This window comes from Sardina pilchardus, chromosome 8, assembly GCF_963854185.1.
Source record: "Sardina pilchardus chromosome 8, fSarPil1.1, whole genome shotgun sequence".
Taxonomy (NCBI): domain Eukaryota; kingdom Metazoa; phylum Chordata; class Actinopteri; order Clupeiformes; family Clupeidae; genus Sardina; species Sardina pilchardus.
The window spans coordinates 7,028,810-7,051,041 of NC_085001.1; the positions used below are offsets into that span (position 1 = coordinate 7,028,810).

At 56.5% G+C, this 22,232-nt stretch overlaps 79 non-coding genes across 79 annotated transcripts; all 79 read right to left on the bottom strand.

Annotated features, from left to right (window-relative positions):
- Positions 1–39: 39 nt before the first annotated feature.
- On the bottom strand, positions 40–111 carry trnac-gca (transfer RNA cysteine (anticodon GCA)). Its single transcript has one exon. It is a non-coding gene; the product is annotated as a tRNA-Cys (tRNA).
- Positions 112–271: 160 nt separating this feature from the next.
- On the bottom strand, positions 272–382 carry trnal-caa (transfer RNA leucine (anticodon CAA)). The gene is made up of 2 exons: positions 345–382; positions 272–317 (listed from the first exon to the last, which is right to left on the bottom strand). It is a non-coding gene; the product is annotated as a tRNA-Leu (tRNA).
- A 193-nt stretch (positions 383–575) lies between these two features.
- trnac-gca (transfer RNA cysteine (anticodon GCA)) lies at positions 576–647 on the bottom strand. The gene has a single exon. It is a non-coding gene; the product is annotated as a tRNA-Cys (tRNA).
- A 160-nt stretch (positions 648–807) lies between these two features.
- trnal-caa (transfer RNA leucine (anticodon CAA)) lies at positions 808–918 on the bottom strand. The gene is made up of 2 exons: positions 881–918; positions 808–853 (listed from the first exon to the last, which is right to left on the bottom strand). It is a non-coding gene; the product is annotated as a tRNA-Leu (tRNA).
- A 193-nt stretch (positions 919–1,111) lies between these two features.
- On the bottom strand, positions 1,112–1,183 carry trnac-gca (transfer RNA cysteine (anticodon GCA)). The gene has a single exon. It is a non-coding gene; the product is annotated as a tRNA-Cys (tRNA).
- Positions 1,184–1,343: 160 nt separating this feature from the next.
- trnal-caa (transfer RNA leucine (anticodon CAA)) lies at positions 1,344–1,454 on the bottom strand. Its single transcript has 2 exons — positions 1,417–1,454; positions 1,344–1,389 (listed from the first exon to the last, which is right to left on the bottom strand). It is a non-coding gene; the product is annotated as a tRNA-Leu (tRNA).
- A 193-nt stretch (positions 1,455–1,647) lies between these two features.
- Positions 1,648–1,719, bottom strand: trnac-gca (transfer RNA cysteine (anticodon GCA)). Its single transcript has one exon. It is a non-coding gene; the product is annotated as a tRNA-Cys (tRNA).
- Positions 1,720–1,879: 160 nt separating this feature from the next.
- On the bottom strand, positions 1,880–1,990 carry trnal-caa (transfer RNA leucine (anticodon CAA)). Its single transcript has 2 exons — positions 1,953–1,990; positions 1,880–1,925 (listed from the first exon to the last, which is right to left on the bottom strand). It is a non-coding gene; the product is annotated as a tRNA-Leu (tRNA).
- A 193-nt stretch (positions 1,991–2,183) lies between these two features.
- On the bottom strand, positions 2,184–2,255 carry trnac-gca (transfer RNA cysteine (anticodon GCA)). Its single transcript has one exon. It is a non-coding gene; the product is annotated as a tRNA-Cys (tRNA).
- A 160-nt stretch (positions 2,256–2,415) lies between these two features.
- On the bottom strand, positions 2,416–2,526 carry trnal-caa (transfer RNA leucine (anticodon CAA)). Its single transcript has 2 exons — positions 2,489–2,526; positions 2,416–2,461 (listed from the first exon to the last, which is right to left on the bottom strand). It is a non-coding gene; the product is annotated as a tRNA-Leu (tRNA).
- Positions 2,527–2,719: 193 nt separating this feature from the next.
- Positions 2,720–2,791, bottom strand: trnac-gca (transfer RNA cysteine (anticodon GCA)). The gene has a single exon. It is a non-coding gene; the product is annotated as a tRNA-Cys (tRNA).
- Positions 2,792–2,951: 160 nt separating this feature from the next.
- trnal-caa (transfer RNA leucine (anticodon CAA)) lies at positions 2,952–3,062 on the bottom strand. Its single transcript has 2 exons — positions 3,025–3,062; positions 2,952–2,997 (listed from the first exon to the last, which is right to left on the bottom strand). It is a non-coding gene; the product is annotated as a tRNA-Leu (tRNA).
- Positions 3,063–3,255: 193 nt separating this feature from the next.
- trnac-gca (transfer RNA cysteine (anticodon GCA)) lies at positions 3,256–3,327 on the bottom strand. The gene has a single exon. It is a non-coding gene; the product is annotated as a tRNA-Cys (tRNA).
- A 160-nt stretch (positions 3,328–3,487) lies between these two features.
- trnal-caa (transfer RNA leucine (anticodon CAA)) lies at positions 3,488–3,598 on the bottom strand. Its single transcript has 2 exons — positions 3,561–3,598; positions 3,488–3,533 (listed from the first exon to the last, which is right to left on the bottom strand). It is a non-coding gene; the product is annotated as a tRNA-Leu (tRNA).
- Positions 3,599–3,791: 193 nt separating this feature from the next.
- Positions 3,792–3,863, bottom strand: trnac-gca (transfer RNA cysteine (anticodon GCA)). The gene has a single exon. It is a non-coding gene; the product is annotated as a tRNA-Cys (tRNA).
- A 160-nt stretch (positions 3,864–4,023) lies between these two features.
- On the bottom strand, positions 4,024–4,134 carry trnal-caa (transfer RNA leucine (anticodon CAA)). The gene is made up of 2 exons: positions 4,097–4,134; positions 4,024–4,069 (listed from the first exon to the last, which is right to left on the bottom strand). It is a non-coding gene; the product is annotated as a tRNA-Leu (tRNA).
- Positions 4,135–4,327: 193 nt separating this feature from the next.
- Positions 4,328–4,399, bottom strand: trnac-gca (transfer RNA cysteine (anticodon GCA)). Its single transcript has one exon. It is a non-coding gene; the product is annotated as a tRNA-Cys (tRNA).
- Positions 4,400–4,559: 160 nt separating this feature from the next.
- trnal-caa (transfer RNA leucine (anticodon CAA)) lies at positions 4,560–4,670 on the bottom strand. Its single transcript has 2 exons — positions 4,633–4,670; positions 4,560–4,605 (listed from the first exon to the last, which is right to left on the bottom strand). It is a non-coding gene; the product is annotated as a tRNA-Leu (tRNA).
- Positions 4,671–4,863: 193 nt separating this feature from the next.
- Positions 4,864–4,935, bottom strand: trnac-gca (transfer RNA cysteine (anticodon GCA)). Its single transcript has one exon. It is a non-coding gene; the product is annotated as a tRNA-Cys (tRNA).
- A 160-nt stretch (positions 4,936–5,095) lies between these two features.
- trnal-caa (transfer RNA leucine (anticodon CAA)) lies at positions 5,096–5,206 on the bottom strand. The gene is made up of 2 exons: positions 5,169–5,206; positions 5,096–5,141 (listed from the first exon to the last, which is right to left on the bottom strand). It is a non-coding gene; the product is annotated as a tRNA-Leu (tRNA).
- Positions 5,207–5,399: 193 nt separating this feature from the next.
- Positions 5,400–5,471, bottom strand: trnac-gca (transfer RNA cysteine (anticodon GCA)). Its single transcript has one exon. It is a non-coding gene; the product is annotated as a tRNA-Cys (tRNA).
- Positions 5,472–5,631: 160 nt separating this feature from the next.
- Positions 5,632–5,742, bottom strand: trnal-caa (transfer RNA leucine (anticodon CAA)). Its single transcript has 2 exons — positions 5,705–5,742; positions 5,632–5,677 (listed from the first exon to the last, which is right to left on the bottom strand). It is a non-coding gene; the product is annotated as a tRNA-Leu (tRNA).
- Positions 5,743–5,935: 193 nt separating this feature from the next.
- trnac-gca (transfer RNA cysteine (anticodon GCA)) lies at positions 5,936–6,007 on the bottom strand. The gene has a single exon. It is a non-coding gene; the product is annotated as a tRNA-Cys (tRNA).
- Positions 6,008–6,167: 160 nt separating this feature from the next.
- On the bottom strand, positions 6,168–6,278 carry trnal-caa (transfer RNA leucine (anticodon CAA)). The gene is made up of 2 exons: positions 6,241–6,278; positions 6,168–6,213 (listed from the first exon to the last, which is right to left on the bottom strand). It is a non-coding gene; the product is annotated as a tRNA-Leu (tRNA).
- A 193-nt stretch (positions 6,279–6,471) lies between these two features.
- trnac-gca (transfer RNA cysteine (anticodon GCA)) lies at positions 6,472–6,543 on the bottom strand. Its single transcript has one exon. It is a non-coding gene; the product is annotated as a tRNA-Cys (tRNA).
- Positions 6,544–6,703: 160 nt separating this feature from the next.
- Positions 6,704–6,814, bottom strand: trnal-caa (transfer RNA leucine (anticodon CAA)). The gene is made up of 2 exons: positions 6,777–6,814; positions 6,704–6,749 (listed from the first exon to the last, which is right to left on the bottom strand). It is a non-coding gene; the product is annotated as a tRNA-Leu (tRNA).
- Positions 6,815–7,007: 193 nt separating this feature from the next.
- On the bottom strand, positions 7,008–7,079 carry trnac-gca (transfer RNA cysteine (anticodon GCA)). Its single transcript has one exon. It is a non-coding gene; the product is annotated as a tRNA-Cys (tRNA).
- Positions 7,080–7,239: 160 nt separating this feature from the next.
- On the bottom strand, positions 7,240–7,350 carry trnal-caa (transfer RNA leucine (anticodon CAA)). The gene is made up of 2 exons: positions 7,313–7,350; positions 7,240–7,285 (listed from the first exon to the last, which is right to left on the bottom strand). It is a non-coding gene; the product is annotated as a tRNA-Leu (tRNA).
- Positions 7,351–7,543: 193 nt separating this feature from the next.
- Positions 7,544–7,615, bottom strand: trnac-gca (transfer RNA cysteine (anticodon GCA)). The gene has a single exon. It is a non-coding gene; the product is annotated as a tRNA-Cys (tRNA).
- Positions 7,616–7,775: 160 nt separating this feature from the next.
- Positions 7,776–7,886, bottom strand: trnal-caa (transfer RNA leucine (anticodon CAA)). Its single transcript has 2 exons — positions 7,849–7,886; positions 7,776–7,821 (listed from the first exon to the last, which is right to left on the bottom strand). It is a non-coding gene; the product is annotated as a tRNA-Leu (tRNA).
- A 193-nt stretch (positions 7,887–8,079) lies between these two features.
- Positions 8,080–8,151, bottom strand: trnac-gca (transfer RNA cysteine (anticodon GCA)). Its single transcript has one exon. It is a non-coding gene; the product is annotated as a tRNA-Cys (tRNA).
- Positions 8,152–8,311: 160 nt separating this feature from the next.
- trnal-caa (transfer RNA leucine (anticodon CAA)) lies at positions 8,312–8,422 on the bottom strand. The gene is made up of 2 exons: positions 8,385–8,422; positions 8,312–8,357 (listed from the first exon to the last, which is right to left on the bottom strand). It is a non-coding gene; the product is annotated as a tRNA-Leu (tRNA).
- Positions 8,423–8,615: 193 nt separating this feature from the next.
- trnac-gca (transfer RNA cysteine (anticodon GCA)) lies at positions 8,616–8,687 on the bottom strand. The gene has a single exon. It is a non-coding gene; the product is annotated as a tRNA-Cys (tRNA).
- A 160-nt stretch (positions 8,688–8,847) lies between these two features.
- trnal-caa (transfer RNA leucine (anticodon CAA)) lies at positions 8,848–8,958 on the bottom strand. Its single transcript has 2 exons — positions 8,921–8,958; positions 8,848–8,893 (listed from the first exon to the last, which is right to left on the bottom strand). It is a non-coding gene; the product is annotated as a tRNA-Leu (tRNA).
- A 193-nt stretch (positions 8,959–9,151) lies between these two features.
- Positions 9,152–9,223, bottom strand: trnac-gca (transfer RNA cysteine (anticodon GCA)). The gene has a single exon. It is a non-coding gene; the product is annotated as a tRNA-Cys (tRNA).
- Positions 9,224–9,383: 160 nt separating this feature from the next.
- trnal-caa (transfer RNA leucine (anticodon CAA)) lies at positions 9,384–9,494 on the bottom strand. Its single transcript has 2 exons — positions 9,457–9,494; positions 9,384–9,429 (listed from the first exon to the last, which is right to left on the bottom strand). It is a non-coding gene; the product is annotated as a tRNA-Leu (tRNA).
- Positions 9,495–9,687: 193 nt separating this feature from the next.
- Positions 9,688–9,759, bottom strand: trnac-gca (transfer RNA cysteine (anticodon GCA)). Its single transcript has one exon. It is a non-coding gene; the product is annotated as a tRNA-Cys (tRNA).
- Positions 9,760–9,919: 160 nt separating this feature from the next.
- On the bottom strand, positions 9,920–10,030 carry trnal-caa (transfer RNA leucine (anticodon CAA)). The gene is made up of 2 exons: positions 9,993–10,030; positions 9,920–9,965 (listed from the first exon to the last, which is right to left on the bottom strand). It is a non-coding gene; the product is annotated as a tRNA-Leu (tRNA).
- Positions 10,031–10,223: 193 nt separating this feature from the next.
- Positions 10,224–10,295, bottom strand: trnac-gca (transfer RNA cysteine (anticodon GCA)). Its single transcript has one exon. It is a non-coding gene; the product is annotated as a tRNA-Cys (tRNA).
- A 160-nt stretch (positions 10,296–10,455) lies between these two features.
- Positions 10,456–10,566, bottom strand: trnal-caa (transfer RNA leucine (anticodon CAA)). Its single transcript has 2 exons — positions 10,529–10,566; positions 10,456–10,501 (listed from the first exon to the last, which is right to left on the bottom strand). It is a non-coding gene; the product is annotated as a tRNA-Leu (tRNA).
- A 193-nt stretch (positions 10,567–10,759) lies between these two features.
- Positions 10,760–10,831, bottom strand: trnac-gca (transfer RNA cysteine (anticodon GCA)). Its single transcript has one exon. It is a non-coding gene; the product is annotated as a tRNA-Cys (tRNA).
- A 160-nt stretch (positions 10,832–10,991) lies between these two features.
- On the bottom strand, positions 10,992–11,102 carry trnal-caa (transfer RNA leucine (anticodon CAA)). Its single transcript has 2 exons — positions 11,065–11,102; positions 10,992–11,037 (listed from the first exon to the last, which is right to left on the bottom strand). It is a non-coding gene; the product is annotated as a tRNA-Leu (tRNA).
- A 193-nt stretch (positions 11,103–11,295) lies between these two features.
- On the bottom strand, positions 11,296–11,367 carry trnac-gca (transfer RNA cysteine (anticodon GCA)). Its single transcript has one exon. It is a non-coding gene; the product is annotated as a tRNA-Cys (tRNA).
- Positions 11,368–11,831: 464 nt separating this feature from the next.
- trnac-gca (transfer RNA cysteine (anticodon GCA)) lies at positions 11,832–11,903 on the bottom strand. Its single transcript has one exon. It is a non-coding gene; the product is annotated as a tRNA-Cys (tRNA).
- Positions 11,904–12,063: 160 nt separating this feature from the next.
- On the bottom strand, positions 12,064–12,174 carry trnal-caa (transfer RNA leucine (anticodon CAA)). The gene is made up of 2 exons: positions 12,137–12,174; positions 12,064–12,109 (listed from the first exon to the last, which is right to left on the bottom strand). It is a non-coding gene; the product is annotated as a tRNA-Leu (tRNA).
- A 193-nt stretch (positions 12,175–12,367) lies between these two features.
- On the bottom strand, positions 12,368–12,439 carry trnac-gca (transfer RNA cysteine (anticodon GCA)). Its single transcript has one exon. It is a non-coding gene; the product is annotated as a tRNA-Cys (tRNA).
- Positions 12,440–12,599: 160 nt separating this feature from the next.
- On the bottom strand, positions 12,600–12,710 carry trnal-caa (transfer RNA leucine (anticodon CAA)). Its single transcript has 2 exons — positions 12,673–12,710; positions 12,600–12,645 (listed from the first exon to the last, which is right to left on the bottom strand). It is a non-coding gene; the product is annotated as a tRNA-Leu (tRNA).
- Positions 12,711–12,903: 193 nt separating this feature from the next.
- trnac-gca (transfer RNA cysteine (anticodon GCA)) lies at positions 12,904–12,975 on the bottom strand. Its single transcript has one exon. It is a non-coding gene; the product is annotated as a tRNA-Cys (tRNA).
- A 160-nt stretch (positions 12,976–13,135) lies between these two features.
- trnal-caa (transfer RNA leucine (anticodon CAA)) lies at positions 13,136–13,246 on the bottom strand. The gene is made up of 2 exons: positions 13,209–13,246; positions 13,136–13,181 (listed from the first exon to the last, which is right to left on the bottom strand). It is a non-coding gene; the product is annotated as a tRNA-Leu (tRNA).
- Positions 13,247–13,439: 193 nt separating this feature from the next.
- trnac-gca (transfer RNA cysteine (anticodon GCA)) lies at positions 13,440–13,511 on the bottom strand. The gene has a single exon. It is a non-coding gene; the product is annotated as a tRNA-Cys (tRNA).
- Positions 13,512–13,671: 160 nt separating this feature from the next.
- On the bottom strand, positions 13,672–13,782 carry trnal-caa (transfer RNA leucine (anticodon CAA)). Its single transcript has 2 exons — positions 13,745–13,782; positions 13,672–13,717 (listed from the first exon to the last, which is right to left on the bottom strand). It is a non-coding gene; the product is annotated as a tRNA-Leu (tRNA).
- A 193-nt stretch (positions 13,783–13,975) lies between these two features.
- Positions 13,976–14,047, bottom strand: trnac-gca (transfer RNA cysteine (anticodon GCA)). Its single transcript has one exon. It is a non-coding gene; the product is annotated as a tRNA-Cys (tRNA).
- Positions 14,048–14,207: 160 nt separating this feature from the next.
- Positions 14,208–14,318, bottom strand: trnal-caa (transfer RNA leucine (anticodon CAA)). Its single transcript has 2 exons — positions 14,281–14,318; positions 14,208–14,253 (listed from the first exon to the last, which is right to left on the bottom strand). It is a non-coding gene; the product is annotated as a tRNA-Leu (tRNA).
- A 193-nt stretch (positions 14,319–14,511) lies between these two features.
- Positions 14,512–14,583, bottom strand: trnac-gca (transfer RNA cysteine (anticodon GCA)). Its single transcript has one exon. It is a non-coding gene; the product is annotated as a tRNA-Cys (tRNA).
- A 160-nt stretch (positions 14,584–14,743) lies between these two features.
- On the bottom strand, positions 14,744–14,854 carry trnal-caa (transfer RNA leucine (anticodon CAA)). The gene is made up of 2 exons: positions 14,817–14,854; positions 14,744–14,789 (listed from the first exon to the last, which is right to left on the bottom strand). It is a non-coding gene; the product is annotated as a tRNA-Leu (tRNA).
- A 193-nt stretch (positions 14,855–15,047) lies between these two features.
- Positions 15,048–15,119, bottom strand: trnac-gca (transfer RNA cysteine (anticodon GCA)). Its single transcript has one exon. It is a non-coding gene; the product is annotated as a tRNA-Cys (tRNA).
- A 160-nt stretch (positions 15,120–15,279) lies between these two features.
- On the bottom strand, positions 15,280–15,390 carry trnal-caa (transfer RNA leucine (anticodon CAA)). Its single transcript has 2 exons — positions 15,353–15,390; positions 15,280–15,325 (listed from the first exon to the last, which is right to left on the bottom strand). It is a non-coding gene; the product is annotated as a tRNA-Leu (tRNA).
- Positions 15,391–15,583: 193 nt separating this feature from the next.
- On the bottom strand, positions 15,584–15,655 carry trnac-gca (transfer RNA cysteine (anticodon GCA)). Its single transcript has one exon. It is a non-coding gene; the product is annotated as a tRNA-Cys (tRNA).
- A 464-nt stretch (positions 15,656–16,119) lies between these two features.
- Positions 16,120–16,191, bottom strand: trnac-gca (transfer RNA cysteine (anticodon GCA)). The gene has a single exon. It is a non-coding gene; the product is annotated as a tRNA-Cys (tRNA).
- Positions 16,192–16,351: 160 nt separating this feature from the next.
- On the bottom strand, positions 16,352–16,462 carry trnal-caa (transfer RNA leucine (anticodon CAA)). The gene is made up of 2 exons: positions 16,425–16,462; positions 16,352–16,397 (listed from the first exon to the last, which is right to left on the bottom strand). It is a non-coding gene; the product is annotated as a tRNA-Leu (tRNA).
- Positions 16,463–16,655: 193 nt separating this feature from the next.
- On the bottom strand, positions 16,656–16,727 carry trnac-gca (transfer RNA cysteine (anticodon GCA)). The gene has a single exon. It is a non-coding gene; the product is annotated as a tRNA-Cys (tRNA).
- Positions 16,728–16,887: 160 nt separating this feature from the next.
- trnal-caa (transfer RNA leucine (anticodon CAA)) lies at positions 16,888–16,998 on the bottom strand. The gene is made up of 2 exons: positions 16,961–16,998; positions 16,888–16,933 (listed from the first exon to the last, which is right to left on the bottom strand). It is a non-coding gene; the product is annotated as a tRNA-Leu (tRNA).
- A 193-nt stretch (positions 16,999–17,191) lies between these two features.
- trnac-gca (transfer RNA cysteine (anticodon GCA)) lies at positions 17,192–17,263 on the bottom strand. Its single transcript has one exon. It is a non-coding gene; the product is annotated as a tRNA-Cys (tRNA).
- A 160-nt stretch (positions 17,264–17,423) lies between these two features.
- trnal-caa (transfer RNA leucine (anticodon CAA)) lies at positions 17,424–17,534 on the bottom strand. Its single transcript has 2 exons — positions 17,497–17,534; positions 17,424–17,469 (listed from the first exon to the last, which is right to left on the bottom strand). It is a non-coding gene; the product is annotated as a tRNA-Leu (tRNA).
- Positions 17,535–17,727: 193 nt separating this feature from the next.
- Positions 17,728–17,799, bottom strand: trnac-gca (transfer RNA cysteine (anticodon GCA)). Its single transcript has one exon. It is a non-coding gene; the product is annotated as a tRNA-Cys (tRNA).
- A 160-nt stretch (positions 17,800–17,959) lies between these two features.
- trnal-caa (transfer RNA leucine (anticodon CAA)) lies at positions 17,960–18,070 on the bottom strand. Its single transcript has 2 exons — positions 18,033–18,070; positions 17,960–18,005 (listed from the first exon to the last, which is right to left on the bottom strand). It is a non-coding gene; the product is annotated as a tRNA-Leu (tRNA).
- Positions 18,071–18,263: 193 nt separating this feature from the next.
- On the bottom strand, positions 18,264–18,335 carry trnac-gca (transfer RNA cysteine (anticodon GCA)). The gene has a single exon. It is a non-coding gene; the product is annotated as a tRNA-Cys (tRNA).
- A 464-nt stretch (positions 18,336–18,799) lies between these two features.
- Positions 18,800–18,871, bottom strand: trnac-gca (transfer RNA cysteine (anticodon GCA)). Its single transcript has one exon. It is a non-coding gene; the product is annotated as a tRNA-Cys (tRNA).
- Positions 18,872–19,031: 160 nt separating this feature from the next.
- Positions 19,032–19,142, bottom strand: trnal-caa (transfer RNA leucine (anticodon CAA)). The gene is made up of 2 exons: positions 19,105–19,142; positions 19,032–19,077 (listed from the first exon to the last, which is right to left on the bottom strand). It is a non-coding gene; the product is annotated as a tRNA-Leu (tRNA).
- A 193-nt stretch (positions 19,143–19,335) lies between these two features.
- On the bottom strand, positions 19,336–19,407 carry trnac-gca (transfer RNA cysteine (anticodon GCA)). Its single transcript has one exon. It is a non-coding gene; the product is annotated as a tRNA-Cys (tRNA).
- A 464-nt stretch (positions 19,408–19,871) lies between these two features.
- Positions 19,872–19,943, bottom strand: trnac-gca (transfer RNA cysteine (anticodon GCA)). The gene has a single exon. It is a non-coding gene; the product is annotated as a tRNA-Cys (tRNA).
- A 160-nt stretch (positions 19,944–20,103) lies between these two features.
- On the bottom strand, positions 20,104–20,214 carry trnal-caa (transfer RNA leucine (anticodon CAA)). Its single transcript has 2 exons — positions 20,177–20,214; positions 20,104–20,149 (listed from the first exon to the last, which is right to left on the bottom strand). It is a non-coding gene; the product is annotated as a tRNA-Leu (tRNA).
- Positions 20,215–20,407: 193 nt separating this feature from the next.
- trnac-gca (transfer RNA cysteine (anticodon GCA)) lies at positions 20,408–20,479 on the bottom strand. Its single transcript has one exon. It is a non-coding gene; the product is annotated as a tRNA-Cys (tRNA).
- Positions 20,480–20,639: 160 nt separating this feature from the next.
- Positions 20,640–20,750, bottom strand: trnal-caa (transfer RNA leucine (anticodon CAA)). The gene is made up of 2 exons: positions 20,713–20,750; positions 20,640–20,685 (listed from the first exon to the last, which is right to left on the bottom strand). It is a non-coding gene; the product is annotated as a tRNA-Leu (tRNA).
- Positions 20,751–20,943: 193 nt separating this feature from the next.
- trnac-gca (transfer RNA cysteine (anticodon GCA)) lies at positions 20,944–21,015 on the bottom strand. Its single transcript has one exon. It is a non-coding gene; the product is annotated as a tRNA-Cys (tRNA).
- A 160-nt stretch (positions 21,016–21,175) lies between these two features.
- trnal-caa (transfer RNA leucine (anticodon CAA)) lies at positions 21,176–21,286 on the bottom strand. The gene is made up of 2 exons: positions 21,249–21,286; positions 21,176–21,221 (listed from the first exon to the last, which is right to left on the bottom strand). It is a non-coding gene; the product is annotated as a tRNA-Leu (tRNA).
- Positions 21,287–21,479: 193 nt separating this feature from the next.
- On the bottom strand, positions 21,480–21,551 carry trnac-gca (transfer RNA cysteine (anticodon GCA)). The gene has a single exon. It is a non-coding gene; the product is annotated as a tRNA-Cys (tRNA).
- A 160-nt stretch (positions 21,552–21,711) lies between these two features.
- On the bottom strand, positions 21,712–21,822 carry trnal-caa (transfer RNA leucine (anticodon CAA)). Its single transcript has 2 exons — positions 21,785–21,822; positions 21,712–21,757 (listed from the first exon to the last, which is right to left on the bottom strand). It is a non-coding gene; the product is annotated as a tRNA-Leu (tRNA).
- Positions 21,823–22,015: 193 nt separating this feature from the next.
- Positions 22,016–22,087, bottom strand: trnac-gca (transfer RNA cysteine (anticodon GCA)). Its single transcript has one exon. It is a non-coding gene; the product is annotated as a tRNA-Cys (tRNA).
- Between the last annotated feature and the right edge of the window lie 145 nt (positions 22,088–22,232).

Sequence of the window (22,232 nt, forward strand, 5' to 3'; positions counted from 1 at the left end):
CACACAGCTGGCGAAGAGGCCCGCTTGTGAGCATGTTTTAGGGGGCACCAGGATTTGAACCTGGGACCTCTTGATCTGCAGTCAAATGCTCTACCACTGAGCTATACCCCCTGCACAGCACGGTGGAGCGCGGTTGGTGCTCTGTTTGTATCACGCTGTGGCTGAAACGGCGGGCGCGAGGCTGAGAGCTGGCATCCTTTTTTGTGGAGACGTCGAAAAGTCTGCGCTGGCAGACGGTTTAGGTAGGCATGTCACTCGAAATAAAAGCCTATGTCAGAAGTGGGATTCGAACCCACGCCTCCATTCGGAGACCAGAAATCCCTTGACTGAGGAAGGCACATCGCCTTGAGTCTGGCGCCTTAGACCGCTCGGCCATCCTGACTGGCACAGCTGAGGTGACGCGGGCTGCTCGAAGGTTGCGGCCTTCGCGGACGAGCAGCCTTCGATTTCGTTTTCAGCTGAGGCTTTTGCTTTCAGGTCTCTGAGTGGCCGGTTTGCCAGGCTGACACAACAACGGTAAAACAGACAGGCAGACGCACACAGCTGGCGAAGAGGCCCGCTTGTGAGCATGTTTTAGGGGGCACCAGGATTTGAACCTGGGACCTCTTGATCTGCAGTCAAATGCTCTACCACTGAGCTATACCCCCTGCACAGCACGGTGGAGCGCGGTTGGTGCTCTGTTTGTATCACGCTGTGGCTGAAACGGCGGGCGCGAGGCTGTGAGCTGGCATCCTTTTTTGTGGAGACGTCGAAAAGTCTGCGCTGGCAGACGGTTTAGGTAGGCATGTCACTCGAAATAAAAGCCTATGTCAGAAGTGGGATTCGAACCCACGCCTCCATTCGGAGACCAGAAATCCCTTGACTGAGGAAGGCACATCGCCTTGAGTCTGGCGCCTTAGACCGCTCGGCCATCCTGACTGGCACAGCTGAGGTGACGCGGGCTGCTCGAAGGTTGCGGCCTTCGCGGACGAGCAGCCTTCGATTTCGTTTTCAGCTGAGGCTTTTGCTTTCAGGTCTCTGAGTGGCCGGTTTGCCAGGCTGACACAACAACGGTAAAACAGACAGGCAGACGCACACAGCTGGCGAAGAGGCCCGCTTGTGAGCATGTTTTAGGGGGCACCAGGATTTGAACCTGGGACCTCTTGATCTGCAGTCAAATGCTCTACCACTGAGCTATACCCCCTGCACAGCACGGTGGAGCGCGGTTGGTGCTCTGTTTGTATCACGCTGTGGCTGAAACGGCGGGCGCGAGGCTGAGAGCTGGCATCCTTTTTTGTGGAGACGTCGAAAAGTCTGCGCTGGCAGACGGTTTAGGTAGGCATGTCACTCGAAATAAAAGCCTATGTCAGAAGTGGGATTCGAACCCACGCCTCCATTCGGAGACCAGAAATCCCTTGACTGAGGAAGGCACATCGCCTTGAGTCTGGCGCCTTAGACCGCTCGGCCATCCTGACTGGCACAGCTGAGGTGACGCGGGCTGCTCGAAGGTTGCGGCCTTCGCGGACGAGCAGCCTTCGATTTCGTTTTCAGCTGAGGCTTTTGCTTTCAGGTCTCTGAGTGGCCGGTTTGCCAGGCTGACACAACAACGGTAAAACAGACAGGCAGACGCACACAGCTGGCGAAGAGGCCCGCTTGTGAGCATGTTTTAGGGGGCACCAGGATTTGAACCTGGGACCTCTTGATCTGCAGTCAAATGCTCTACCACTGAGCTATACCCCCTGCACAGCACGGTGGAGCGCGGTTGGTGCTCTGTTTGTATCACGCTGTGGCTGAAACGGCGGGCGCGAGGCTGAGAGCTGGCATCCTTTTTTGTGGAGACGTCGAAAAGTCTGCGCTGGCAGACGGTTTAGGTAGGCATGTCACTCGAAATAAAAGCCTATGTCAGAAGTGGGATTCGAACCCACGCCTCCATTCGGAGACCAGAAATCCCTTGACTGAGGAAGGCACATCGCCTTGAGTCTGGCGCCTTAGACCGCTCGGCCATCCTGACTGGCACAGCTGAGGTGACGCGGGCTGCTCGAAGGTTGCGGCCTTCGCGGACGAGCAGCCTTCGATTTCGTTTTCAGCTGAGGCTTTTGCTTTCAGGTCTCTGAGTGGCCGGTTTGCCAGGCTGACACAACAACGGTAAAACAGACAGGCAGACGCACACAGCTGGCGAAGAGGCCCGCTTGTGAGCATGTTTTAGGGGGCACCAGGATTTGAACCTGGGACCTCTTGATCTGCAGTCAAATGCTCTACCACTGAGCTATACCCCCTGCACAGCACGGTGGAGCGCGGTTGGTGCTCTGTTTGTATCACGCTGTGGCTGAAACGGCGGGCGCGAGGCTGTGAGCTGGCATCCTTTTTTGTGGAGACGTCGAAAAGTCTGCGCTGGCAGACGGTTTAGGTAGGCATGTCACTCGAAATAAAAGCCTATGTCAGAAGTGGGATTCGAACCCACGCCTCCATTCGGAGACCAGAAATCCCTTGACTGAGGAAGGCACATCGCCTTGAGTCTGGCGCCTTAGACCGCTCGGCCATCCTGACTGGCACAGCTGAGGTGACGCGGGCTGCTCGAAGGTTGCGGCCTTCGCGGACGAGCAGCCTTCGATTTCGTTTTCAGCTGAGGCTTTTGCTTTCAGGTCTCTGAGTGGCCGGTTTGCCAGGCTGACACAACAACGGTAAAACAGACAGGCAGACGCACACAGCTGGCGAAGAGGCCCGCTTGTGAGCATGTTTTAGGGGGCACCAGGATTTGAACCTGGGACCTCTTGATCTGCAGTCAAATGCTCTACCACTGAGCTATACCCCCTGCACAGCACGGTGGAGCGCGGTTGGTGCTCTGTTTGTATCACGCTGTGGCTGAAACGGCGGGCGCGAGGCTGAGAGCTGGCATCCTTTTTTGTGGAGACGTCGAAAAGTCTGCGCTGGCAGACGGTTTAGGTAGGCATGTCACTCGAAATAAAAGCCTATGTCAGAAGTGGGATTCGAACCCACGCCTCCATTCGGAGACCAGAAATCCCTTGACTGAGGAAGGCACATCGCCTTGAGTCTGGCGCCTTAGACCGCTCGGCCATCCTGACTGGCACAGCTGAGGTGACGCGGGCTGCTCGAAGGTTGCGGCCTTCGCGGACGAGCAGCCTTCGATTTCGTTTTCAGCTGAGGCTTTTGCTTTCAGGTCTCTGAGTGGCCGGTTTGCCAGGCTGACACAACAACGGTAAAACAGACAGGCAGACGCACACAGCTGGCGAAGAGGCCCGCTTGTGAGCATGTTTTAGGGGGCACCAGGATTTGAACCTGGGACCTCTTGATCTGCAGTCAAATGCTCTACCACTGAGCTATACCCCCTGCACAGCACGGTGGAGCGCGGTTGGTGCTCTGTTTGTATCACGCTGTGGCTGAAACGGCGGGCGCGAGGCTGAGAGCTGGCATCCTTTTTTGTGGAGACGTCGAAAAGTCTGCGCTGGCAGACGGTTTAGGTAGGCATGTCACTCGAAATAAAAGCCTATGTCAGAAGTGGGATTCGAACCCACGCCTCCATTCGGAGACCAGAAATCCCTTGACTGAGGAAGGCACATCGCCTTGAGTCTGGCGCCTTAGACCGCTCGGCCATCCTGACTGGCACAGCTGAGGTGACGCGGGCTGCTCGAAGGTTGCGGCCTTCGCGGACGAGCAGCCTTCGATTTCGTTTTCAGCTGAGGCTTTTGCTTTCAGGTCTCTGAGTGGCCGGTTTGCCAGGCTGACACAACAACGGTAAAACAGACAGGCAGACGCACACAGCTGGCGAAGAGGCCCGCTTGTGAGCATGTTTTAGGGGGCACCAGGATTTGAACCTGGGACCTCTTGATCTGCAGTCAAATGCTCTACCACTGAGCTATACCCCCTGCACAGCACGGTGGAGCGCGGTTGGTGCTCTGTTTGTATCACGCTGTGGCTGAAACGGCGGGCGCGAGGCTGAGAGCTGGCATCCTTTTTTGTGGAGACGTCGAAAAGTCTGCGCTGGCAGACGGTTTAGGTAGGCATGTCACTCGAAATAAAAGCCTATGTCAGAAGTGGGATTCGAACCCACGCCTCCATTCGGAGACCAGAAATCCCTTGACTGAGGAAGGCACATCGCCTTGAGTCTGGCGCCTTAGACCGCTCGGCCATCCTGACTGGCACAGCTGAGGTGACGCGGGCTGCTCGAAGGTTGCGGCCTTCGCGGACGAGCAGCCTTCGATTTCGTTTTCAGCTGAGGCTTTTGCTTTCAGGTCTCTGAGTGGCCGGTTTGCCAGGCTGACACAACAACGGTAAAACAGACAGGCAGACGCACACAGCTGGCGAAGAGGCCCGCTTGTGAGCATGTTTTAGGGGGCACCAGGATTTGAACCTGGGACCTCTTGATCTGCAGTCAAATGCTCTACCACTGAGCTATACCCCCTGCACAGCACGGTGGAGCGCGGTTGGTGCTCTGTTTGTATCACGCTGTGGCTGAAACGGCGGGCGCGAGGCTGAGAGCTGGCATCCTTTTTTGTGGAGACGTCGAAAAGTCTGCGCTGGCAGACGGTTTAGGTAGGCATGTCACTCGAAATAAAAGCCTATGTCAGAAGTGGGATTCGAACCCACGCCTCCATTCGGAGACCAGAAATCCCTTGACTGAGGAAGGCACATCGCCTTGAGTCTGGCGCCTTAGACCGCTCGGCCATCCTGACTGGCACAGCTGAGGTGACGCGGGCTGCTCGAAGGTTGCGGCCTTCGCGGACGAGCAGCCTTCGATTTCGTTTTCAGCTGAGGCTTTTGCTTTCAGGTCTCTGAGTGGCCGGTTTGCCAGGCTGACACAACAACGGTAAAACAGACAGGCAGACGCACACAGCTGGCGAAGAGGCCCGCTTGTGAGCATGTTTTAGGGGGCACCAGGATTTGAACCTGGGACCTCTTGATCTGCAGTCAAATGCTCTACCACTGAGCTATACCCCCTGCACAGCACGGTGGAGCGCGGTTGGTGCTCTGTTTGTATCACGCTGTGGCTGAAACGGCGGGCGCGAGGCTGAGAGCTGGCATCCTTTTTTGTGGAGACGTCGAAAAGTCTGCGCTGGCAGACGGTTTAGGTAGGCATGTCACTCGAAATAAAAGCCTATGTCAGAAGTGGGATTCGAACCCACGCCTCCATTCGGAGACCAGAAATCCCTTGACTGAGGAAGGCACATCGCCTTGAGTCTGGCGCCTTAGACCGCTCGGCCATCCTGACTGGCACAGCTGAGGTGACGCGGGCTGCTCGAAGGTTGCGGCCTTCGCGGACGAGCAGCCTTCGATTTCGTTTTCAGCTGAGGCTTTTGCTTTCAGGTCTCTGAGTGGCCGGTTTGCCAGGCTGACACAACAACGGTAAAACAGACAGGCAGACGCACACAGCTGGCGAAGAGGCCCGCTTGTGAGCATGTTTTAGGGGGCACCAGGATTTGAACCTGGGACCTCTTGATCTGCAGTCAAATGCTCTACCACTGAGCTATACCCCCTGCACAGCACGGTGGAGCGCGGTTGGTGCTCTGTTTGTATCACGCTGTGGCTGAAACGGCGGGCGCGAGGCTGAGAGCTGGCATCCTTTTTTGTGGAGACGTCGAAAAGTCTGCGCTGGCAGACGGTTTAGGTAGGCATGTCACTCGAAATAAAAGCCTATGTCAGAAGTGGGATTCGAACCCACGCCTCCATTCGGAGACCAGAAATCCCTTGACTGAGGAAGGCACATCGCCTTGAGTCTGGCGCCTTAGACCGCTCGGCCATCCTGACTGGCACAGCTGAGGTGACGCGGGCTGCTCGAAGGTTGCGGCCTTCGCGGACGAGCAGCCTTCGATTTCGTTTTCAGCTGAGGCTTTTGCTTTCAGGTCTCTGAGTGGCCGGTTTGCCAGGCTGACACAACAACGGTAAAACAGACAGGCAGACGCACACAGCTGGCGAAGAGGCCCGCTTGTGAGCATGTTTTAGGGGGCACCAGGATTTGAACCTGGGACCTCTTGATCTGCAGTCAAATGCTCTACCACTGAGCTATACCCCCTGCACAGCACGGTGGAGCGCGGTTGGTGCTCTGTTTGTATCACGCTGTGGCTGAAACGGCGGGCGCGAGGCTGAGAGCTGGCATCCTTTTTTGTGGAGACGTCGAAAAGTCTGCGCTGGCAGACGGTTTAGGTAGGCATGTCACTCGAAATAAAAGCCTATGTCAGAAGTGGGATTCGAACCCACGCCTCCATTCGGAGACCAGAAATCCCTTGACTGAGGAAGGCACATCGCCTTGAGTCTGGCGCCTTAGACCGCTCGGCCATCCTGACTGGCACAGCTGAGGTGACGCGGGCTGCTCGAAGGTTGCGGCCTTCGCGGACGAGCAGCCTTCGATTTCGTTTTCAGCTGAGGCTTTTGCTTTCAGGTCTCTGAGTGGCCGGTTTGCCAGGCTGACACAACAACGGTAAAACAGACAGGCAGACGCACACAGCTGGCGAAGAGGCCCGCTTGTGAGCATGTTTTAGGGGGCACCAGGATTTGAACCTGGGACCTCTTGATCTGCAGTCAAATGCTCTACCACTGAGCTATACCCCCTGCACAGCACGGTGGAGCGCGGTTGGTGCTCTGTTTGTATCACGCTGTGGCTGAAACGGCGGGCGCGAGGCTGAGAGCTGGCATCCTTTTTTGTGGAGACGTCGAAAAGTCTGCGCTGGCAGACGGTTTAGGTAGGCATGTCACTCGAAATAAAAGCCTATGTCAGAAGTGGGATTCGAACCCACGCCTCCATTCGGAGACCAGAAATCCCTTGACTGAGGAAGGCACATCGCCTTGAGTCTGGCGCCTTAGACCGCTCGGCCATCCTGACTGGCACAGCTGAGGTGACGCGGGCTGCTCGAAGGTTGCGGCCTTCGCGGACGAGCAGCCTTCGATTTCGTTTTCAGCTGAGGCTTTTGCTTTCAGGTCTCTGAGTGGCCGGTTTGCCAGGCTGACACAACAACGGTAAAACAGACAGGCAGACGCACACAGCTGGCGAAGAGGCCCGCTTGTGAGCATGTTTTAGGGGGCACCAGGATTTGAACCTGGGACCTCTTGATCTGCAGTCAAATGCTCTACCACTGAGCTATACCCCCTGCACAGCACGGTGGAGCGCGGTTGGTGCTCTGTTTGTATCACGCTGTGGCTGAAACGGCGGGCGCGAGGCTGAGAGCTGGCATCCTTTTTTGTGGAGACGTCGAAAAGTCTGCGCTGGCAGACGGTTTAGGTAGGCATGTCACTCGAAATAAAAGCCTATGTCAGAAGTGGGATTCGAACCCACGCCTCCATTCGGAGACCAGAAATCCCTTGACTGAGGAAGGCACATCGCCTTGAGTCTGGCGCCTTAGACCGCTCGGCCATCCTGACTGGCACAGCTGAGGTGACGCGGGCTGCTCGAAGGTTGCGGCCTTCGCGGACGAGCAGCCTTCGATTTCGTTTTCAGCTGAGGCTTTTGCTTTCAGGTCTCTGAGTGGCCGGTTTGCCAGGCTGACACAACAACGGTAAAACAGACAGGCAGACGCACACAGCTGGCGAAGAGGCCCGCTTGTGAGCATGTTTTAGGGGGCACCAGGATTTGAACCTGGGACCTCTTGATCTGCAGTCAAATGCTCTACCACTGAGCTATACCCCCTGCACAGCACGGTGGAGCGCGGTTGGTGCTCTGTTTGTATCACGCTGTGGCTGAAACGGCGGGCGCGAGGCTGAGAGCTGGCATCCTTTTTTGTGGAGACGTCGAAAAGTCTGCGCTGGCAGACGGTTTAGGTAGGCATGTCACTCGAAATAAAAGCCTATGTCAGAAGTGGGATTCGAACCCACGCCTCCATTCGGAGACCAGAAATCCCTTGACTGAGGAAGGCACATCGCCTTGAGTCTGGCGCCTTAGACCGCTCGGCCATCCTGACTGGCACAGCTGAGGTGACGCGGGCTGCTCGAAGGTTGCGGCCTTCGCGGACGAGCAGCCTTCGATTTCGTTTTCAGCTGAGGCTTTTGCTTTCAGGTCTCTGAGTGGCCGGTTTGCCAGGCTGACACAACAACGGTAAAACAGACAGGCAGACGCACACAGCTGGCGAAGAGGCCCGCTTGTGAGCATGTTTTAGGGGGCACCAGGATTTGAACCTGGGACCTCTTGATCTGCAGTCAAATGCTCTACCACTGAGCTATACCCCCTGCACAGCACGGTGGAGCGCGGTTGGTGCTCTGTTTGTATCACGCTGTGGCTGAAACGGCGGGCGCGAGGCTGAGAGCTGGCATCCTTTTTTGTGGAGACGTCGAAAAGTCTGCGCTGGCAGACGGTTTAGGTAGGCATGTCACTCGAAATAAAAGCCTATGTCAGAAGTGGGATTCGAACCCACGCCTCCATTCGGAGACCAGAAATCCCTTGACTGAGGAAGGCACATCGCCTTGAGTCTGGCGCCTTAGACCGCTCGGCCATCCTGACTGGCACAGCTGAGGTGACGCGGGCTGCTCGAAGGTTGCGGCCTTCGCGGACGAGCAGCCTTCGATTTCGTTTTCAGCTGAGGCTTTTGCTTTCAGGTCTCTGAGTGGCCGGTTTGCCAGGCTGACACAACAACGGTAAAACAGACAGGCAGACGCACACAGCTGGCGAAGAGGCCCGCTTGTGAGCATGTTTTAGGGGGCACCAGGATTTGAACCTGGGACCTCTTGATCTGCAGTCAAATGCTCTACCACTGAGCTATACCCCCTGCACAGCACGGTGGAGCGCGGTTGGTGCTCTGTTTGTATCACGCTGTGGCTGAAACGGCGGGCGCGAGGCTGAGAGCTGGCATCCTTTTTTGTGGAGACGTCGAAAAGTCTGCGCTGGCAGACGGTTTAGGTAGGCATGTCACTCGAAATAAAAGCCTATGTCAGAAGTGGGATTCGAACCCACGCCTCCATTCGGAGACCAGAAATCCCTTGACTGAGGAAGGCACATCGCCTTGAGTCTGGCGCCTTAGACCGCTCGGCCATCCTGACTGGCACAGCTGAGGTGACGCGGGCTGCTCGAAGGTTGCGGCCTTCGCGGACGAGCAGCCTTCGATTTCGTTTTCAGCTGAGGCTTTTGCTTTCAGGTCTCTGAGTGGCCGGTTTGCCAGGCTGACACAACAACGGTAAAACAGACAGGCAGACGCACACAGCTGGCGAAGAGGCCCGCTTGTGAGCATGTTTTAGGGGGCACCAGGATTTGAACCTGGGACCTCTTGATCTGCAGTCAAATGCTCTACCACTGAGCTATACCCCCTGCACAGCACGGTGGAGCGCGGTTGGTGCTCTGTTTGTATCACGCTGTGGCTGAAACGGCGGGCGCGAGGCTGAGAGCTGGCATCCTTTTTTGTGGAGACGTCGAAAAGTCTGCGCTGGCAGACGGTTTAGGTAGGCATGTCACTCGAAATAAAAGCCTATGTCAGAAGTGGGATTCGAACCCACGCCTCCATTCGGAGACCAGAAATCCCTTGACTGAGGAAGGCACATCGCCTTGAGTCTGGCGCCTTAGACCGCTCGGCCATCCTGACTGGCACAGCTGAGGTGACGCGGGCTGCTCGAAGGTTGCGGCCTTCGCGGACGAGCAGCCTTCGATTTCGTTTTCAGCTGAGGCTTTTGCTTTCAGGTCTCTGAGTGGCCGGTTTGCCAGGCTGACACAACAACGGTAAAACAGACAGGCAGACGCACACAGCTGGCGAAGAGGCCCGCTTGTGAGCATGTTTTAGGGGGCACCAGGATTTGAACCTGGGACCTCTTGATCTGCAGTCAAATGCTCTACCACTGAGCTATACCCCCTGCACAGCACGGTGGAGCGCGGTTGGTGCTCTGTTTGTATCACGCTGTGGCTGAAACGGCGGGCGCGAGGCTGAGAGCTGGCATCCTTTTTTGTGGAGACGTCGAAAAGTCTGCGCTGGCAGACGGTTTAGGTAGGCATGTCACTCGAAATAAAAGCCTATGTCAGAAGTGGGATTCGAACCCACGCCTCCATTCGGAGACCAGAAATCCCTTGACTGAGGAAGGCACATCGCCTTGAGTCTGGCGCCTTAGACCGCTCGGCCATCCTGACTGGCACAGCTGAGGTGACGCGGGCTGCTCGAAGGTTGCGGCCTTCGCGGACGAGCAGCCTTCGATTTCGTTTTCAGCTGAGGCTTTTGCTTTCAGGTCTCTGAGTGGCCGGTTTGCCAGGCTGACACAACAACGGTAAAACAGACAGGCAGACGCACACAGCTGGCGAAGAGGCCCGCTTGTGAGCATGTTTTAGGGGGCACCAGGATTTGAACCTGGGACCTCTTGATCTGCAGTCAAATGCTCTACCACTGAGCTATACCCCCTGCACAGCACGGTGGAGCGCGGTTGGTGCTCTGTTTGTATCACGCTGTGGCTGAAACGGCGGGCGCGAGGCTGAGAGCTGGCATCCTTTTTTGTGGAGACGTCGAAAAGTCTGCGCTGGCAGACGGTTTAGGTAGGCATGTCACTCGAAATAAAAGCCTATGTCAGAAGTGGGATTCGAACACACGCCTCCATTCGGAGACCAGAAATCCCTTGACTGAGGAAGGCACATCGCCTTGAGTCTGGCGCCTTAGACCGCTCGGCCATCCTGACTGGCACAGCTGAGGTGACGCGGGCTGCTCGAAGGTTGCGGCCTTCGCGGACGAGCAGCCTTCGATTTCGTTTTCAGCTGAGGCTTTTGCTTTCAGGTCTCTGAGTGGCCGGTTTGCCAGGCTGACACAACAACGGTAAAACAGACAGGCAGACGCACACAGCTGGCGAAGAGGCCCGCTTGTGAGCATGTTTTAGGGGGCACCAGGATTTGAACCTGGGACCTCTTGATCTGCAGTCAAATGCTCTACCACTGAGCTATACCCCCTGCACAGCACGGTGGAGCGCGGTTGGTGCTCTGTTTGTATCACGCTGTGGCTGAAACGGCGGGCGCGAGGCTGAGAGCTGGCATCCTTTTTTGTGGAGACGTCGAAAAGTCTGCGCTGGCAGACGGTTTAGGTAGGCATGTCACTCGAAATAAAAGCCTATGTCAGAAGTGGGATTCGAACACACGCCTCCATTCGGAGACCAGAAATCCCTTGACTGAGGAAGGCACATCGCCTTGAGTCTGGCGCCTTAGACCGCTCGGCCATCCTGACTGGCACAGCTGAGGTGACGCGGGCTGCTCGAAGGTTGCGGCCTTCGCGGACGAGCAGCCTTCGATTTCGTTTTCAGCTGAGGCTTTTGCTTTCAGGTCTCTGAGTGGCCGGTTTGCCAGGCTGACACAACAACGGTAAAACAGACAGGCAGACGCACACAGCTGGCGAAGAGGCCCGCTTGTGAGCATGTTATAGGGGGCACCAGGATTTGAACCTGGGACCTCTTGATCTGCAGTCAAATGCTCTACCACTGAGCTATACCCCCTGCACAGCACGGTGGAGCGCGGTTGGTGCTCTGTTTGTATCACGCTGTGGCTGAAACGGCGGGCGCGAGGCTGAGAGCTGGCATCCTTTTTTGTGGAGACGTCGAAAAGTCTGCGCTGGCAGACGGTTTAGGTAGGCATGTCACTCGAAATAAAAGCCTATGTCAGAAGTGGGATTCGAACACACGCCTCCATTCGGAGACCAGAAATCCCTTGACTGAGGAAGGCACATCGCCTTGAGTGTGGCGCCTTAGACCGCTCGGCCATCCTGACTGGCACAGCTGAGGTGACGCGGGCTGCTCGAAGGTTGCGGCCTTCGCGGACGAGCAGCCTTCGATTTCGTTTTCAGCTGAGGCTTTTGCTTTCAGGTCTCTGAGTGGCCGGTTTGCCAGGCTGACACAACAACGGTAAAACAGACAGGCAGACGCACACAGCTGGCGAAGAGGCCCGCTTGTGAGCATGTTTTAGGGGGCACCAGGAATTGAACCTGGGACCTCTTGATCTGCAGTCAAATGCTCTACCACTGAGCTATACCCCCTGCACAGCACGGTGGAGCGCGGTTGGTGCTCTGTTTGTATCACGCTGTGGCTGAAACGGCGGGCGCGAGGCTGAGAGCTGGCATCCTTTTTTGTGGAGACGTCGAAAAGTCTGCGCTGGCAGACGGTTTAGGTAGGCATGTCACTCGAAATAAAAGCCTATGTCAGAAGTGGGATTCGAACCCACGCCTCCATTCGGAGACCAGAAATCCCTTGACTGAGGAAGGCACATCGCCTTGAGTCTGGCGCCTTAGACCGCTCGGCCATCCTGACTGGCACAGCTGAGGTGACGCGGGCTGCTCGAAGGTTGCGGCCTTCGCGGACGAGCAGCCTTCGATTTCGTTTTCAGCTGAGGCTTTTGCTTTCAGGTCTCTGAGTGGCCGGTTTGCCAGGCTGACACAACAACGGTAAAACAGACAGGCAGACGCACACAGCTGGCGAAGAGGCCCGCTTGTGAGCATGTTTTAGGGGGCACCAGGATTTGAACCTGGGACCTCTTGATCTGCAGTCAAATGCTCTACCACTGAGCTATACCCCCTGCACAGCACGGTGGAGCGCGGTTGGTGCTCTGTTTGTATCACGCTGTGGCTGAAACGGCGGGCGCGAGGCTGAGAGCTGGCATCCTTTTTTGTGGAGACGTCGAAAAGTCTGCGCTGGCAGACGGTTTAGGTAGGCATGTCACTCGAAATAAAAGCCTATGTCAGAAGTGGGATTCGAACACACGCCTCCATTCGGAGACCAGAAATCCCTTGACTGAGGAAGGCACATCGCCTTGAGTCTGGCGCCTTAGACCGCTCGGCCATCCTGACTGGCACAGCTGAGGTGACGCGGGCTGCTCGAAGGTTGCGGCCTTCGCGGACGAGCAGCCTTCGATTTCGTTTTCAGCTGAGGCTTTTGCTTTCAGGTCTCTGAGTGGCCGGTTTGCCAGGCTGACACAACAACGGTAAAACAGACAGGCAGACGCACACAGCTGGCGAAGAGGCCCGCTTGTGAGCATGTTTTAGGGGGCACCAGGATTTGAACCTGGGACCTCTTGATCTGCAGTCAAATGCTCTACCACTGAGCTATACCCCCTGCACAGCACGGTGGAGCGCGGTTGGTGCTCTGTTTGTATCACGCTGTGGCTGAAACGGCGGGCGCGAGGCTGAGAGCTGGCATCCTTTTTTGTGGAGACGTCGAAAAGTCTGCGCTGGCAGACGGTTTAGGTAGGCATGTCACTCGAAATAAAAGCCTATGTCAGAAGTGGGATTCGAACACACGCCTCCATTCGGAGACCAGAAATCCCTTGACTGAGGAAGGCACATCGCCTTGAGTCTGGCGCCTTAGACCGCTCGGCCATCCTGACTGGCACAGCTGAGGTGACGCGGGCTGCTCGAAGGTTGCGGCCTTCGCGGACGAGCAGCCTTCGATTTCGTTTTCAGCTGAGGCTTTTGCTTTCAGGTCTCTGAGTGGCCGGTTTGCCAGGCTGACACAACAACGGTAAAACAGACAGGCAGACGCACACAGCTGGCGAAGAGGCCCGCTTGTGAGCATGTTTTAGGGGGCACCAGGATTTGAACCTGGGACCTCTTGATCTGCAGTCAAATGCTCTACCACTGAGCTATACCCCCTGCACAGCACGGTGGAGCGCGGTTGGTGCTCTGTTTGTATCACGCTGTGGCTGAAACGGCGGGCGCGAGGCTGAGAGCTGGCATCCTTTTTTGTGGAGACGTCGAAAAGTCTGCGCTGGCAGACGGTTTAGGTAGGCATGTCACTCGAAATAAAAGCCTATGTCAGAAGTGGGATTCGAACACACGCCTCCATTCGGAGACCAGAAATCCCTTGACTGAGGAAGGCACATCGCCTTGAGTCTGGCGCCTTAGACCGCTCGGCCATCCTGACTGGCACAGCTGAGGTGACGCGGGCTGCTCGAAGGTTGCGGCCTTCGCGGACGAGCAGCCTTCGATTTCGTTTTCAGCTGAGGCTTTTGCTTTCAGGTCTCTGAGTGGCCGGTTTGCCAGGCTGACACAACAACGGTAAAACAGACAGGCAGACGCACACAGCTGGCGAAGAGGCCCGCTTGTGAGCATGTTTTAGGGGGCACCAGGAATTGAACCTGGGACCTCTTGATCTGCAGTCAAATGCTCTACCACTGAGCTATACCCCCTGCACAGCACGGTGGAGCGCGGTTGGTGCTCTGTTTGTATCACGCTGTGGCTGAAACGGCGGGCGCGAGGCTGAGAGCTGGCATCCTTTTTTGTGGAGACGTCGAAAAGTCTGCGCTGGCAGACGGTTTAGGTAGGCATGTCACTCGAAATAAAAGCCTATGTCAGAAGTGGGATTCGAACCCACGCCTCCATTCGGAGACCAGAAATCCCTTGACTGAGGAAGGCACATCGCCTTGAGTCTGGCGCCTTAGACCGCTCGGCCATCCTGACTGGCACAGCTGAGGTGACGCGGGCTGCTCGAAGGTTGCGGCCTTCGCGGACGAGCAGCCTTCGATTTCGTTTTCAGCTGAGGCTTTTGCTTTCAGGTCTCTGAGTGGCCGGTTTGCCAGGCTGACACAACAACGGTAAAACAGACAGGCAGACGCACACAGCTGGCGAAGAGGCCCGCTTGTGAGCATGTTTTAGGGGGCACCAGGATTTGAACCTGGGACCTCTTGATCTGCAGTCAAATGCTCTACCACTGAGCTATACCCCCTGCACAGCACGGTGGAGCGCGGTTGGTGCTCTGTTTGTATCACGCTGTGGCTGAAACGGCGGGCGCGAGGCTGAGAGCTGGCATCCTTTTTTGTGGAGACGTCGAAAAGTCTGCGCTGGCAGACGGTTTAGGTAGGCATGTCACTCGAAATAAAAGCCTATGTCAGAAGTGGGATTCGAACACACGCCTCCATTCGGAGACCAGAAATCCCTTGACTGAGGAAGGCACATCGCCTTGAGTCTGGCGCCTTAGACCGCTCGGCCATCCTGACTGGCACAGCTGAGGTGACGCGGGCTGCTCGAAGGTTGCGGCCTTCGCGGACGAGCAGCCTTCGATTTCGTTTTCAGCTGAGGCTTTTGCTTTCAGGTCTCTGAGTGGCCGGTTTGCCAGGCTGACACAACAACGGTAAAACAGACAGGCAGACGCACACAGCTGGCGAAGAGGCCCGCTTGTGAGCATGTTTTAGGGGGCACCAGGATTTGAACCTGGGACCTCTTGATCTGCAGTCAAATGCTCTACCACTGAGCTATACCCCCTGCACAGCACGGTGGAGCGCGGTTGGTGCTCTGTTTGTATCACGCTGTGGCTGAAACGGCGGGCGCGAGGCTGAGAGCTGGCATCCTTTTTTGTGGAGACGTCGAAAAGTCTGCGCTGGCAGACGGTTTAGGTAGGCATGTCACTCGAAATAAAAGCCTATGTCAGAAGTGGGATTCGAACACACGCCTCCATTCGGAGACCAGAAATCCCTTGACTGAGGAAGGCACATCGCCTTGAGTCTGGCGCCTTAGACCGCTCGGCCATCCTGACTGGCACAGCTGAGGTGACGCGGGCTGCTCGAAGGTTGCGGCCTTCGCGGACGAGCAGCCTTCGATTTCGTTTTCAGCTGAGGCTTTTGCTTTCAGGTCTCTGAGTGGCCGGTTTGCCAGGCTGACACAACAACGGTAAAACAGACAGGCAGACGCACACAGCTGGCGAAGAGGCCCGCTTGTGAGCATGTTATAGGGGGCACCAGGATTTGAACCTGGGACCTCTTGATCTGCAGTCAAATGCTCTACCACTGAGCTATACCCCCTGCACAGCACGGTGGAGCGCGGTTGGTGCTCTGTTTGTATCACGCTGTGGCTGAAACGGCGGGCGCGAGGCTGAGAGCTGGCATCCTTTTTTGTGGAGACGTCGAAAAGTCTGCGCTGGCAGACGGTTTAGGTAGGCATGTCACTCGAAATAAAAGCCTATGTCAGAAGTGGGATTCGAACACACGCCTCCATTCGGAGACCAGAAATCCCTTGACTGAGGAAGGCACATCGCCTTGAGTGTGGCGCCTTAGACCGCTCGGCCATCCTGACTGGCACAGCTGAGGTGACGCGGGCTGCTCGAAGGTTGCGGCCTTCGCGGACGAGCAGCCTTCGATTTCGTTTTCAGCTGAGGCTTTTGCTTTCAGGTCTCTGAGTGGCCGGTTTGCCAGGCTGACACAACAACGGTAAAACAGACAGGCAGACGCACACAGCTGGCGAAGAGGCCCGCTTGTGAGCATGTTTTAGGGGGCACCAGGAATTGAACCTGGGACCTCTTGATCTGCAGTCAAATGCTCTACCACTGAGCTATACCCCCTGCACAGCACGGTGGAGCGCGGTTGGTGCTCTGTTTGTATCACGCTGTGGCTGAAACGGCGGGCGCGAGGCTGAGAGCTGGCATCCTTTTTTGTGGAGACGTCGAAAAGTCTGCGCTGGCAGACGGTTTAGGTAGGCATGTCACTCGAAATAAAAGCCTATGTCAGAAGTGGGATTCGAACCCACGCCTCCATTCGGAGACCAGAAATCCCTTGACTGAGGAAGGCACATCGCCTTGAGTCTGGCGCCTTAGACCGCTCGGCCATCCTGACTGGCACAGCTGAGGTGACGCGGGCTGCTCGAAGGTTGCGGCCTTCGCGGACGAGCAGCCTTCGATTTCGTTTTCAGCTGAGGCTTTTGCTTTCAGGTCTCTGAGTGGCCGGTTTGCCAGGCTGACACAACAACGGTAAAACAGACAGGCAGACGCACACAGCTGGCGAAGAGGCCCGCTTGTGAGCATGTTTTAGGGGGCACCAGGATTTGAACCTGGGACCTCTTGATCTGCAGTCAAATGCTCTACCACTGAGCTATACCCCCTGCACAGCACGGTGGAGCGCGGTTGGTGCTCTGTTTGTATCACGCTGTGGCTGAAACGGCGGGCGCGAGGCTGAGAGCTGGCATCCTTTTTTGTGGAGACGTCGAAAAGTCTGCGCTGGCAGACGGTTTAGGTAGGCATGTCACTCGAAATAAAAGCCTATGTCAGAAGTGGGATTCGAACCCACGCCTCCATTCGGAGACCAGAAATCCCTTGACTGAGGAAGGCACATCGCCTTGAGTCTGGCGCCTTAGACCGCTCGGCCATCCTGACTGGCACAGCTGAGGTGACGCGGGCTGCTCGAAGGTTGCGGCCTTCGCGGACGAGCAGCCTTCGATTTCGTTTTCAGCTGAGGCTTTTGCTTTCAGGTCTCTGAGTGGCCGGTTTGCCAGGCTGACACAACAACGGTAAAACAGACAGGCAGACGCACACAGCTGGCGAAGAGGCCCGCTTGTGAGCATGTTTTAGGGGGCACCAGGATTTGAACCTGGGACCTCTTGATCTGCAGTCAAATGCTCTACCACTGAGCTATACCCCCTGCACAGCACGGTGGAGCGCGGTTGGTGCTCTGTTTGTATCACGCTGTGGCTGAAACGGCGGGCGCGAGGCTGAGAGCTGGCATCCTTTTTTGTGGAGACGTCGAAAAGTCTGCGCTGGCAGACGGTTTAGGTAGGCATGTCACTCGAAATAAAAGCCTATGTCAGAAGTGGGATTCGAACCCACGCCTCCATTCGGAGACCAGAAATCCCTTGACTGAGGAAGGCACATCGCCTTGAGTCTGGCGCCTTAGACCGCTCGGCCATCCTGACTGGCACAGCTGAGGTGACGCGGGCTGCTCGAAGGTTGCGGCCTTCGCGGACGAGCAGCCTTCGATTTCGTTTTCAGCTGAGGCTTTTGCTTTCAGGTCTCTGAGTGGCCGGTTTGCCAGGCTGACACAACAACGGTAAAACAGACAGGCAGACGCACACAGCTGGCGAAGAGGCCCGCTTGTGAGCATGTTTTAGGGGGCACCAGGATTTGAACCTGGGACCTCTTGATCTGCAGTCAAATGCTCTACCACTGAGCTATACCCCCTGCACAGCACGGTGGAGCGCGGTTGGTGCTCTGTTTGTATCACGCTGTGGCTGAAACGGCGGGCGCGAGGCTGAGAGCTGGCATCCTTTTTTGTGGAGACGTCGAAAAGTCTGCGCTGGCAGACGGTTTAGGTAGGCATGTCACTCGAAATAAAAGCCTATGTCAGAAGTGGGATTCGAACCCACGCCTCCATTCGGAGACCAGAAATCCCTTGACTGAGGAAGGCACATTGCCTTGAGTTTGGCGCCTTAGACCGCTCGGCCATCCTGACTGGCACAGCTGAGGTGACGCGGGCTGCTCGAAGGTTGCGGCCTTCGCGGACGAGCAGCCTTCGATTTCGTTTTCAGCTGAGGCTTTTGCTTTCAGGTCTCTGAGTGGCCGGTTTGCCAGGCTGACACAACAACGGTAAAACAGACAGGCAGACGCACACAGCTGGCGAAGAGGCCCGCTTGTGAGCATGTTATAGGGGGCACCAGGATTTGAACCTGGGACCTCTTGATCTGCAGTCAAATGCTCTACCACTGAGCTATACCCCCTGCACAGCACGGTGGAGCGCGGTTGGTGCTCTGTTTGTATCACGCTGTGGCTGAAACGGCGGGCGCGAGGCTGAGAGCTGGCATCCTTTTTTGTGGAGACGTCGAAAAGTCTGCGCTGGCAGACGGTTTAGGTAGGCATGTCACTCGAAATAAAAGCCTATGTCAGAAGTGGGATTCGAACACACGCCTCCATTCGGAGACCAGAAATCCCTTGACTGAGGAAGGCACATCGCCTTGAGTGTGGCGCCTTAGACCGCTCGGCCATCCTGACTGGCACAGCTGAGGTGACGCGGGCTGCTCGAAGGTTGCGGCCTTCGCGGACGAGCAGCCTTCGATTTCGTTTTCAGCTGAGGCTTTTGCTTTCAGGTCTCTGAGTGGCCGGTTTGCCAGGCTGACACAACAACGGTAAAACAGACAGGCAGACGCACACAGCTGGCGAAGAGGCCCGCTTGTGAGCATGTTTTAGGGGGCACCAGGAATTGAACCTGGGACCTCTTGATCTGCAGTCAAATGCTCTACCACTGAGCTATACCCCCTGCACAGCACGGTGGAGCGCGGTTGGTGCTCTGTTTGTATCACGCTGTGGCTGAAACGGCGGGCGCGAGGCTGAGAGCTGGCATCCTTTTTTGTGGAGACGTCGAAAAGTCTGCGCTGGCAGACGGTTTAGGTAGGCATGTCACTCGAAATAAAAGCCTATGTCAGAAGTGGGATTCGAACCCACGCCTCCATTCGGAGACCAGAAATCCCTTGACTGAGGAAGGCACATCGCCTTGAGTCTGGCGCCTTAGACCGCTCGGCCATCCTGACTGGCACAGCTGAGGTGACGCGGGCTGCTCGAAGGTTGCGGCCTTCGCGGACGAGCAGCCTTCGATTTCGTTTTCAGCTGAGGCTTTTGCTTTCAGGTCTCTGAGTGGCCGGTTTGCCAGGCTGACACAACAACGGTAAAACAGAGAGGCAGACGCACACAGCTGGCGAAGAGGCCCGCTTGTGAGCATGTTATAGGGGGCACCAGGATTTGAACCTGGGACCTCTTGATCTGCAGTCAAATGCTCTACCACTGAGCTATACCCCCTGCACAGCACGGTGGAGCGCGGTTGGTGCTCTGTTTGTATCACGCTGTGGCTGAAACGGCGGGCGCGAGGCTGAGAGCTGGCATCCTTTTTTGTGGAGACGTCGAAAAGTCTGCGCTGGCAGACGGTTTAGGTAGGCATGTCACTCGAAATAAAAGCCTATGTCAGAAGTGGGATTCGAACACACGCCTCCATTCGGAGACCAGAAATCCCTTGACTGAGGAAGGCACATCGCCTTGAGTGTGGCGCCTTAGACCGCTCGGCCATCCTGACTGGCACAGCTGAGGTGACGCGGGCTGCTCGAAGGTTGCGGCCTTCGCGGACGAGCAGCCTTCGATTTCGTTTTCAGCTGAGGCTTTTGCTTTCAGGTCTCTGAGTGGCCGGTTTGCCAGGCTGACACAACAACGGTAAAACAGACAGGCAGACGCACACAGCTGGCGAAGAGGCCCGCTTGTGAGCATGTTTTAGGGGGCACCAGGAATTGAACCTGGGACCTCTTGATCTGCAGTCAAATGCTCTACCACTGAGCTATACCCCCTGCACAGCACGGTGGAGCGCGGTTGGTGCTCTGTTTGTATCACGCTGTGGCTGAAACGGCGGGCGCGAGGCTGAGAGCTGGCATCCTTTTTTGTGGAGACGTCGAAAAGTCTGCGCTGGCAGACGGTTTAGGTAGGCATGTCACTCGAAATAAAAGCCTATGTCAGAAGTGGGATTCGAACCCACGCCTCCATTCGGAGACCAGAAATCCCTTGACTGAGGAAGGCACATCGCCTTGAGTCTGGCGCCTTAGACCGCTCGGCCATCCTGACTGGCACAGCTGAGGTGACGCGGGCTGCTCGAAGGTTGCGGCCTTCGCGGACGAGCAGCCTTCGATTTCGTTTTCAGCTGAGGCTTTTGCTTTCAGGTCTCTGAGTGGCCGGTTTGCCAGGCTGACACAACAACGGTAAAACAGACAGGCAGACGCACACAGCTGGCGAAGAGGCCCGCTTGTGAGCATGTTTTAGGGGGCACCAGGATTTGAACCTGGGACCTCTTGATCTGCAGTCAAATGCTCTACCACTGAGCTATACCCCCTGCACAGCACGGTGGAGCGCGGTTGGTGCTCTGTTTGTATCACGCTGTGGCTGAAACGGCGGGCGCGAGGCTGAGAGCTGGCATCCTTTTTTGTGGAGACGTCGAAAAGTCTGCGCTGGCAGACGGTTTAGGTAGGCATGTCACTCGAAATAAAAGCCTATGTCAGAAGTGGGATTCGAACCCACGCCTCCATTCGGAGACCAGAAATCCCTTGACTGAGGAAGGCACATCGCCTTGAGTCTGGCGCCTTAGACCGCTCGGCCATCCTGACTGGCACAGCTGAGGTGACGCGGGCTGCTCGAAGGTTGCGGCCTTCGCGGACGAGCAGCCTTCGATTTCGTTTTCAGCTGAGGCTTTTGCTTTCAGGTCTCTGAGTGGCCGGTTTGCCAGGCTGACACAACAACGGTAAAACAGACAGGCAGACGCACACAGCTGGCGAAGAGGCCCGCTTGTGAGCATGTTTTAGGGGGCACCAGGATTTGAACCTGGGACCTCTTGATCTGCAGTCAAATGCTCTACCACTGAGCTATACCCCCTGCACAGCACGGTGGAGCGCGGTTGGTGCTCTGTTTGTATCACGCTGTGGCTGAAACGGCGGGCGCGAGGCTGAGAGCTGGCATCCTTTTTTGTGGAGACGTCGAAAAGTCTGCGCTGGCAGACGGTTTAGGTAGGCATGTCACTCGAAATAAAAGCCTATGTCAGAAGTGGGATTCGAACCCACGCCTCCATTCGGAGACCAGAAATCCCTTGACTGAGGAAGGCACATCGCCTTGAGTCTGGCGCCTTAGACCGCTCGGCCATCCTGACTGGCACAGCTGAGGTGACGCGGGCTGCTCGAAGGTTGCGGCCTTCGCGGACGAGCAGCCTTCGATTTCGTTTTCAGCTGAGGCTTTTGCTTTCAGGTCTCTGAGTGGCCGGTTTGCCAGGCTGACACAACAACGGTAAAACAGACAGGCAGACGCACACAGCTGGCGAAGAGGCCCGCTTGTGAGCATGTTTTAGGGGGCACCAGGATTTGAACCTGGGACCTCTTGATCTGCAGTCAAATGCTCTACCACTGAGCTATACCCCCTGCACAGCACGGTGGAGCGTGGTTGGTGCTCTGTTTGTATCACGCTGTGGCTGAAACGGCGGGCGCGAGGCTGAGAGCTGGCATCCTTTTTTGTGGAGACGTCGAAAAGTCTGCGCTGGCAGACGGTTTAGGTAGGCATGTCACTCGAAATAAAAGCCTATGTCAGAAGTGGGATTCGAACCCACGCCTCCATTCGGAGACCAGAAATCCCTTGACTGAGGAAGGCACATCGCCTTGAGTCTGGCGCCTTAGACCGCTCGGCCATCCTGACTGGCACAGCTGAGGTGACGCGGGCTGCTCGAAGGTTGCGGCCTTCGCGGACGAGCAGCCTTCGATTTCGTTTTCAGCTGAGGCTTTTGCTTTCAGGTCTCTGAGTGGCCGGTTTGCCAGGCTGACACAACAACGGTAAAACAGACAGGCAGACGCACACAGCTGGCGAAGAGGCCCGCTTGTGAGCATGTTTTAGGGGGCACCAGGATTTGAACCTGGGACCTCTTGATCTGCAGTCAAATGCTCTACCACTGAGCTATACCCCCTGCACAGCACGGTGGAGCGCGGTTGGTGCTCTGTTTGTATCACGCTGTGGCTGAAACGGCGGGCGCGAGGCTGTGAGCTGGCATCCTTTTTTGTGGAGACGTCGAAAAGTCTGCGCTGGCAGACGGTTTAGGTAGGCATGTCACT